The sequence below is a fragment of the Euprymna scolopes genome, chromosome 41, assembly GCF_053919585.1.
Source record: "Euprymna scolopes isolate OS-2025 chromosome 41, ASM5391958v1, whole genome shotgun sequence".
NCBI classification, from domain to species: domain Eukaryota; kingdom Metazoa; phylum Mollusca; class Cephalopoda; order Sepiida; family Sepiolidae; genus Euprymna; species Euprymna scolopes.
In genome coordinates, this window is record NC_136522.1 from 6,499,578 (window position 1) to 6,510,438 (window position 10,861).

The window sequence follows — 10,861 nt, forward strand, 5'->3', positions numbered from 1 at the left end:
ACGAAGGAAATTTTCTCTTCCCCACCCCTGCTATTGTATTAATGTATTTCTGATAAGAGAAATCCGTTCAACGATCGATACACGTCAAAGAATTGATTATAAATGATTGATTTCAAGGAAATATAATGAAATCATTTCATTATATCAATTGGTTGCTGAATGCCGTCTCTCCGCGTTGTAGGATGCAAGAATCATCATTATCCTCACCGTCAGCATTATCCTCATCATCATCATCATCATCATCATCGTCATCATTTTCATCATCAGCATAAGCATCATCACTGTCATCATCACCATCGTCGGCGTTGTCATCATCATCATCATCATCATCATCATCATCATCATCATCATCATCATCATCGCCCTCCTCCTCATCATCATCATCATCGTTATCATCAGCTTAACGTTTAATGGCATGTGTCGGAAGGCTTACAGAAATTGACTTCAAACTAAACTATCTCTGCCCAGGTCTTTATCCCTCTTTCTTTCTGATCCATCCCTATCGCTCTGTTTCTCCCATATTTTCATTTGTCTTGCCCCATAAACCTCATATCTATTCTAAATCTACTAATCCAATCATTCTCACTCATTACCATCAAAGTCTCCTGTTCTGCACACATCTTTCCATACTGTATAGATTTAATCTCCCTCTGAGGTCCACAGATCTAAGCCTGTTTTTAAGACACACATTACACATCCATCGTATCATTCTTATATCATTTCTCACCATGCAACGCATATCCTCAACTCTCATTGGCCAGGCTTCACTTCCATGCAGCATCACACTGCATACACATGCCTGATAGACTTTTTTCTTGCTTGACAATGGTAATGTTCTTCTGATCTGTGATATGAACTTACTCTCTGTTACGTTTTCACCGGCGAGCAATCAAAAAACGAAATAGAACAAAAGTCTTTTTTTATACATACGTGTGCGAATGGTTAGCACGGGATCTGTTTTTATCGTCACTTCTTCTCGTTATCGTTTCATGGTTGCCATTTCTTGTGTGATTGTGCCATTTTATTGTTCCATTTTATTGTGCCATTTTATTGTTATTGATCGCTTCATCTAATTGCCTAGACCAGTGGTTCTCAACCTTTTTTTATTTTAATTCATGGACCCCTTTTTCTTTCTTTTTTCTTGATGGACCCCCCTCATGACTATTGGTCATAGTATGGGAAGGCAAAGGTCAGAGAGAAGAACCGACTATATTTATTTACAACCAGCTTTTTTTCTTTTATTTTTTTTTATTGCTTTCAAAGAATTTTATGGACTTTTTTTTTGAAATCTAAAAAAAAATAATTCATATTCGTTTGAATGTCTACTTCAGCTTTTTTCACGTCAAACCAAAATTACAGTAGAAACTAATTTTTCAATAATAAAAACCATTATGAGTCTGTTTTCTTCATGTGTGGCAGTGTGGCACTATATTCTAGTGCCCCCCCCCCCATTATGGTGGTTGTTAACACCCCCTTCAGGTGGTAATTTGGCCATAAGCAGAGGGATACACATAAAAATGCAATCCCATGATTCCCTTTCTTTTATCGACCTCTTTTTCGTCTGGACAGCATGGGGTAAGCACGTGTTATTTTCCCTTTCTGTTAACGAGGGGGGAGAGAATACTTTCTCCCTCAACACTAGTAAAGATTAGTTAGTTTTAATGAAGTAATGGTGAAAATCAATTGTATGAGCTGTAAATTGTATGTTAATATTGTAATATATATATATATATATATATATATATATATATATGATATATTATATATATATATAACATATATATATATATATATAATATATTATATATATATATAACATATATATATATATATATATATATATATATAACATTAGAAACGGCAAAGAAAAAGGCGACGTGTAACGACTAAAAACATTTAAGGGAACCCCGTACGTGTCAAAAAAATGACATCTACACTAACCCTTTCTCTCTCTCTCTCTCTCTCTCTCTCTCTCTCTCTCTCTCTCTTTCCCTCTCGTTCTTCCTCTCTCTCTCTCCCTCTCCCATCTATTTAATATACCTTGCTGAAAAACCAAAAGCCAGTTAAAATTTAAAACCAAAATATTGAAACTCCCCCCTTCTCACCTTACCCCCCCCTCACTTTTCTCTCTATCATCCTCTCTTCAACCCCCCTCCCTATATCCATATATCTCCACCCACGCCTACCTGAATCTGCTACCCTCCCCCCACACACAATAAAATCGAATGTATCTTTAGCCTTCAAAACTAAAATATTGTCAGCACCCGCCTCTCCCCATTTCTTTCTTTCACTTTTTCTTAAAAACATATTTTTTTCCAATAGCTAACAACCACTTCTGCGAAGCCTGACAAGGCTGTTGGATGGTAAACATGGTCCAACATCTGAAACGTATGTAGTCAAACAGATAAAACGGTAATAAAAAAATAAAACACATATTTGCTCTGCAATAATATTGAGCACTCTCTTCAAGTTTTTACTAATTACCAGTTTTACCATATATATATATATATATAAATTTTATAAAATAAACAGTTAATTGTATTTCTCATATATATTGCGACCTGTGTTGTGCGTTTTTTTGTTTTTGCCATAAATGTCTGCATTAAAAAATGAAGCGGCCCTGAGGACAAGGAAGGTTCCAGCCAGAATGCCATCAGAGTCAAGACGTTTTCCTGGGAGAATGAAGGAGCCACACACTCACATCCAACGTCTCAGGAATACTTTTCCTCTTGATACTTGCCCATCGTCACATCATCAGGGGACCGGCTGATAGTGTCACACATGGACCACCAAAATATCATTGTGGACGTCCAATTTTTTATATTTTGCCTGTGGACCGCCAGAAATACTCCATGGACCCCTACAGTCCATGTGGACCCTGGTTGAGAACTCCTTGCCTAAACAAATAATTTACTCACGCATAAAAAACACAAGAAGATTTTGTTGAGCTCTTCAAGATTTTATTGGAAAACCTTTACTCATGGGGGGGTAAGAGAAACTAATCACTAATAATTATTTCCTTCTTAACTTGGTGTTGTAACTTAATAAATGAGAGACACAGACGGACACGAACATCGGTAACATTCAATTTAGATTATTATTTTCTACATCGTCTAGCCATGTCTCATTTGTATGGACTTCCTGAGAGAGACTGAACTGAAGCTTGTGACTCATTCATCATAACCTGATATTGCTTGACTGTTTTCTTTACGGAGATTGACGTCTGTCCCTTTCTTTAACTCATGTGACCTGTCTCTGAGTACAATTCTGTTTGCAGATAGATTATTGCAATATGCACTAAAAGTGACTCTCACCAAAGTTCACACTAGCTAATTTAATCGCTACTTACTGGCTAATGCTTAACTTTTTTTAAAACTTACCTTCTATCTAACAAAATGCGCAGATGGATAGCTTGGATTATTCTTACATCATTTGCATGTCTATTCGCTGGACTTCCAACGGAGATACTGAACCGAAACACTTTCTTCTCTCTGACGTCATCATATTTCTACACTGTTCAACTATAAAAAGAAAAACAAACAGATGTGGAAGACAGAAAGAATATATATTCGTAAGCATTAGTGCTTATAAAAGACCTGTTAAATAATCAAGTCATATTGTGAAAAACGCAGAGGTTAAAAATAAAATAAATGATTTCCCCATACAAAAAAGCTGACTCGCTAAAAAGCGAAGGATTTTATTGTTGTTAAGTAAAACCACGTACAAGTAAAAAGAATAGGTAGTAGTTTGCTTGAAGCATTGTTGGTAAAGAAATATATATATATATATTTTTTAAAGCCAAAAATAAATGCGGGGGAAGACCGGAAAAGATGAAGTAAAAAAGAAAAACAAACAGATGTAGACGAGTATGGCTGAATAGAGGAGTGTATAACCTTTATTTGACTATCATTCTTCACTTCAATGTATAATTATTTATTACCAAGTTGCTGGTATGTCCGGTGTATGTAAAGTCCGTAGGTGGTGTGGAACTTTGATTAATTTCGAGAGAAAGGTACCTCTCTTTTTCAAAATAGAAGACAAAAGTGGATTCAAGATGGCGGAGAGAGCGTGGCAATCCTGCAGAAATATTTTATTTGACTTATATATTTATTACATTATTTCTGTTGTAAGCTTTGGTTATATATTTATATATATGTATTTTTTTATATTTTATTTTATATAATATTGCATAATTTATTATTATTGTTGTTACTGTTGTTGTTGTTGTTGTTGTTGTTCTTTTTTGTTTTTTGTTTTTTTTCTCGTTTGTCCGGTGCTGTTGTTGAAGTTTTTATTTATTTATTTATTTATTTATTGTGTTCTGTTTTTAGTTGTTTTTTTGTTTGTACTTGTTTTTTTTTTGTTTTTTTTGTTAGTTTATATAAGAAGTTTGACCTTTTCTCCCCTTCCCCACATCCTCACGTCACCTGTGTCTGGATACAATTCCGTTTCTTTTGGGGAAGGAAAGTGTAATATATGTCTTTCGGCACTGCCCGGCCAATAGTTAACACATATATAATTCAGACTATGAAAACTGATTTTTATTTATTTATTTTTTTCTGTTAAGTCAATTGGACGCAGTCCATTACCTCTCAAAAAAAAAAAAAAAATAAAAAGGGAAAGTTCTTCTACTCAATTTGTGGAAACGTGTGACCCCCACAATCCCACATGTCCCCACGAACAAGTCGCCGACCTTAACATTGTATGCTGGGGACTTTTCGTTCATCTTTTCATCTTCTTATGGCCGTATATCGCCATTTTGTCACTGGCGACTATCTAACGCTATGAAAACTGGACTAATTTAAAAAAAAAAAAGGGGGGGGTTCGATTACAGTTAAGTGAATTCGACTCAGTCAAACGTACAACATTTATAAACCACATTTTACCTCAAAAGACCAGCGAGCTAAAATTTAGTGAAGCTGTACAATTTTAAACTAAATTATTTTTGTAACATTACCCAACATGTTGTAGTCTCAGTCGCAATCAGACAAAGAATAGAAAAGAAACTCAACTTAGTGTTTATGCACTTATGTTACCATGCTATCTTTTTAAAAATAGTATTTTCAAGTTAAATTCAAGTTTTACAATATCTTTTTTATTATTATTATTAAATTGTTAGGTAAAAGTACAAAATAGTTACAAAACCCTCTTCCCTCCCCATGTTAGGAATGGCTTTCTAAAAAAATAACGTTATTAAAAAAATATTAAAAAAAAATTTTTTGGACCTGTACGAGTGTGCCCAGGTGCCCAGCCCCTTAAAATTGCGTGCTTTTCGCCCTTTTTTTTTTTTTTTTTTTAGTTCCGATGATTATCATAGATTACGAACTTAAGTATCATATTAGCAGAAAAAAATTAGAAAAAAAAAATTAATGATTTTTAAAAAGGGGTTCAAATCACGTGACACGTCGGTGAAAAAAATGGGCATTAAGTCAGGTAGCAATGAAGTAGAACGTTATAACAAGAAAGTGAACCCCCTTCTTAAAAGTCATTAATTTTTTTTTTTTTTCAAATTTTTTCTGTTAATATGACATTTAATTCTGCCATCTATGATAATCGTCTTAAAAAGTTTTTAAAAAGGCGTGAAACATGCATTTTTAGAGGGTGGCAGGGCACTCTCGTATGGGTCCGCTAAAATATTAAAGAAAATATTTTTAAAAATAATATATATATATAAATATATATATATATATATATATATATATATATATATATATATATATATATATATATATATATATATATATATATATATATATATATATAAATAAGAAAAAAAAGAAAGAAAAAAACAAAACAGCAATGTTCCTCTTGTCTTGAAAAGGCAAAATATAACCAAATAATGAAAAACTACGTAATGGACCAGGCAGGAAGTTGGGCCAACGCTTTAGCATGTGTTGAGTGGGGTTGGTTGAAGAACTAACTTACTCGGGGGTGGGTCGAAGAAGGAGGAAATCATGTGGAGTCTGGTTGAATAGTTCGCTTGAATAATGAAATATAAACATTATCATTATTCTCTGCTTTCTATCTATCTATCTATCTATCTATCTATCTATCTATCTATCTATCTATCTATATGAACTTTGTGTGTGCGTGTGTGCGTGCTTGCGCGCGCGCGCGCGTGTGTGTTAGAGTTCGTTCCCTACGGACTTCAAAACAGCTGGGCCAATTTTTATGAAATTTCACACGAAGGTACTTCCCGGAATTGAATCATGATCAACGAATGTTTCACCCTGCAATATTTTTATTGTAATCGAAATTGGTGAAATCGACCATTTTTCAATCAAATCGATTGATTGCCTGGTTTGACCATTTTTCAATCGATTTGAGGGGACCCATCGCATTTGCACCAAGAGAAAGCTTCATATGCCTGCCCACAGTGACTTAGTCCACAATACATTGTAGTCTACATTGCACTGTAGAGAACCTTCTGTTGATTTTATAATGGCTTGCATTAAAATTTAAAATGAAAAAAGTCAAGAATCATGCTTCAATTATGCTCTAAATAGAAACATTCATTTCGAACGCATCCCTATCATATAAAAAAAACACCTACTGTTGATTTAATATGTCGAGCCTTTCTACTTGTGCGGTAATAAAAATCTTCAAATGCACTTGTGATGTTAGGTTGTGTAAGGTGTTAACTTTGGTCCAAATCGCCTGTTCCTTCTTTCATCGGATTTTTTCGATTGTCAATTATCGATACTTGTCGACGAGCTTTCTGATATAAAACCTATCTAGGAACACTGCCAGATATATAAAATACTTTCGTGTGTAATTCCATAAAAATCGGCCATCGGCCCAGCCGTTTTGTAGTCCATAGAAGAACAACTCAGATGGACACACACACACACACACACACACACACACACACACACACACACACACACACACACACACACACACAGACGAAATTCCTTTTATGAAATAGCAGAGTAGATAGATATGTATATATTTATATGTATATATATATATATATAGTTTTATGTATATGTTTATATTTATATGCATATATATGTATGTATATGTAATGCATATATATGCATACATATGTATGCACATATATATATATATATATATATATATATATATATATATATATATGTATGTATGTAATGTATATATGCATAGAGATATTATAATAAGGCTGACTGGGAAGCCATCAGGGAACTAATTAGAGATGCTCCATGGAAAAATATTTTCTCTCTCCCTGCTGAACAGTGTGCAAACGAGACCACTGACTGGTTCAAAACTGCAATCGAAGCGCATGTTCCCATGCGGAAATTTTATAGTAAGCCCCACTCTCCCCAATGGTTTACGTCGACTTGTGCAACTGCCATTACTCAAAAGCAGCATGCATACCGTAGGTTTAACCGACATAAGTCCAGTTCAAACAGACTGAAGTATATAGAAGCTAGAAATAACGTTAAGAAAGAAATAGCGACAGCTAAGAGAGAATTTACGGAAACCACTAAAAAGCGCATCGAAGCACAAAAACTAGGAACTCGAGACTTCTGGAAAATCTACAACAGTGTAGTAAATAATGGGCAATCAACAATTCCCCCACTAACCAACAATCACGAGGTTGTCTCCTCAGCAACCGACAAGGCTAACATGCTTGCCAGTCGGTTTGCCTCAAACTCCACACTGGACCCTTCCAACCACCCCCTACCTGACTTTCCTATGCGGACAGACGCCACACTAGACGATCTGAAAACCACCCCTGCTCAGGTGCATGCTATCATAAAAAACCTTGACACCTCAAAAGCATGTGGACCCGATCTTATCCCAGCTGTGCTATTAAAAAAGTGCTCAGCCGAAGTAGCTCCAGTTCTCTCCAAACTCTACAATAAATGTCTTAATGAAGCTTGCTTTCCGGGCTGTTGGAAAACTGCTTCTGTTGTACCAGTATTCAAGAATTCTGGCGAAAGTTCAGACCCATCAAATTATCGCCCCATTAGCCTCCTCCCACTTTTTGCCAAAATATTTGAGACCATAATTAACCATGCTCTAGTCCATCATCTTACAGATGCTAAACTACTGACTGACAAACAATATGGATTTAGACAAGCCCGTTCCACAGCAGACATCCTCACCGTGATCTCTGAACGTATATACCAATCACTGGACAAAGCGGGGGAAGGCAGAGCGGTAGCTCTAGATATATCTAAGGCTTTTGACAGGGTATGGCATGAGGGTCTCCTCAGGAAGATTAGATCTTACGGTATCACTGGTAGAATACTTAACATAATTAAATCCTTCTTAGATAAGAGAAAAATCCAGGTAGTCCTCGACGGTCGCACATCTAAACAATATGATATAAATGCGGGAGTGCCCCAGGGTTCTATCCTTGGACCTCTATTGTTCCTGATATTCATAAATGACCTCCCCGACAACATTGCCTCTGAGATGGGTATATATGCTGATGACACTACACTCTATGGCAGACACGACAGGAAGACGAATGAACACATTTCTAAAGAAATGGCAGAAACACTAGAGGAAGACCTCCAATCTGTAGTGGAATGGGGACAAAAGTGGTTGGTCGCGTTCAATGCTGCCAAGACTAAACTAGTTTCATTCAATAATTACAAGAAACCCTCTCTACCACCAATAGCAATGGCCAATGACTCTTTATCTGAGAGTCCATCTTTCAAACTCCTTGGCCTAACGTTCACAGGAAACATGAGCTGGAACAATTACATTGAAGGCATTGCCAGGGCCGCTGCAAGAAAGGTAGGCTCTCTCTACCGTGCTAGAAAACTACTAACACCCGAAAGTATCCTGTACCTCTATAAGGCCACCATTCGCCCATGTATGGAGTATTGCTGCCACATCTGGGCTGGTGCATCTGCTACTAGTCTCTCGCTCCTTGACAAGGTTCAAAAGAGAGTCGCAAATCTGATAGGCCCTGAACTGGCATCTAAGCTTCAGCCTCTGTCCCATCGACGAAATGTTGCATCCCTCTGCCTGTTCTACAAGTATTTTAGTGGTGAATGCTCTGATGAACTGCAATCACTTGTGCCCCCACGACGCGAGCACCCTCGACAAACCCGACAGGCTACTAGATCCCACCCCCACACTGTAGAGGTCCCTAGATGTAAAAGATCTTTTTACTCCAATAGTTTCTTCCCCAGAACCGCAAGACTCTGGAATTCCATTCCAGGTCCCTGCTTCCCCAACAGTACTGACGTGCAGAAGTTCAAGTGTAACGTGAACCGACACCTTGCTGCCCAAATCCCTACATAGTACCCCAGTAGTTGTTGCCCCTGATAGTAGCCCCCTACATCAAAGTAGCAATTTGCCTTGTTTGGGGTGAAAATGTAATTAAAAAAAAAATAAAAAAAAAAAGTTTATATATATATATATCTATTATACAATGTAAACATATATATACAGTTTATGTATATGTTTTACGTATATATATGCATACATACATACACGTGTGTGTGTGTGTGTGTGTGTGTGTGTGTGTGTGTGTGTGTGTATACGTACAATCTATCTATATATCTAGAACAGTGAAAATGTTCCTTTTTTTTTATTTTACTTTTGTTAGTTTGAAGAGATCAAGGGGCTCCCTCCTGGGGCAAACACTTGATTCCATTACAATTTAAATTTTTATCCGAGGGCTTTTTTAAGAATAGACACTGTTCCCTTTATGGCTACTATCTGTGTTTCCTTACAGCTTGGTCTTCCAAGGATTGCTTCTAAGTATTTTTGAAGATTCTTTTTTATTAGGCCACTTGCTCCTCTCACAACTGGTATGATGTTTATTTCTTTCAGAAAACACGTCGTTTTTAGATAATTTTTGAGGTCCTGATATTTTGTTATCTTTTCCTGTGTGTGCGTGTCTGTGTACATTTCCCGACCAAACAACTCTGTCAATTTTCGGTCAAGATTTGATATAACGACTATTGAGATTTGGAAAAATCTTTTTAATCAGTTTTCGTCCAGAAAGTTGGTTCTCAAGGGGTCAAAATTCAACGGTTTTACATTTGACAACTATACCAAACTCCTCCGTCAATTTTAGGTCTAAATACTTGAAATTTTAAATGTAGGTTACTTGGACATGGAATAAACTTTATTATTTGATTTTAGCCTAAAAAAAAATAGACGTTAAGGAGTCAAAATTGGGGTCAAAGTTTAAAAAAGATTTTACCTCTGCGATCTCTATCAAATTACTCAACTAATTTCTGGTCTAAACATTTGAAATTTTATATAAAGGGTATTCAGAGATAGAGCATGCTTTTTAATCAGGTTTGGGTCGAGAATTTGAGCTGCCAAGGGATCAAAACTCAAAAGATTTGACCTTTGCGGTCTCTAGCAAACTACTCAACCAATTTTTAGTCTAAACATTTGAAATTTTACATAAAGGGTATACGGACATGTGACAAGAATTTTAATCTGTTTTGGGGCGAAAATTTGGCTGCCAAAAGGTCAAAGTTTATAGAGTTGACCTTTGCAGATTCTACCAAATTCCACACCAATTTTGGGTCTAAAGACTTGAATTTTTAGATATAGGTTCCTTGGACATGGATCTAACTTAATAACTTGATTTGAGAGCCCAAAACAATAAATGTTACAGAGTCATAATAGGGGTCAAAGTTTAAAAAATTGACACTTTTTTTTTTTTTGCTCAACATACACCTCCAAACATCCGGGAAACACCGGACCGAAATGCTAGTATGTCTATAAAAGTGAAAATGTGTGTGTGTGTGTGTGTGTCTGTGTGTGTGTGTCTGTCTGTCTGTTTGTTTGTGTGTGTATATTTCCCTACACAACAACTCTGTCAATTTTTGCTATACAGACTTGAAATTTGACATAAGGGGTATTCAGATTTAGGAAAATCTTTTTAATGATTTTC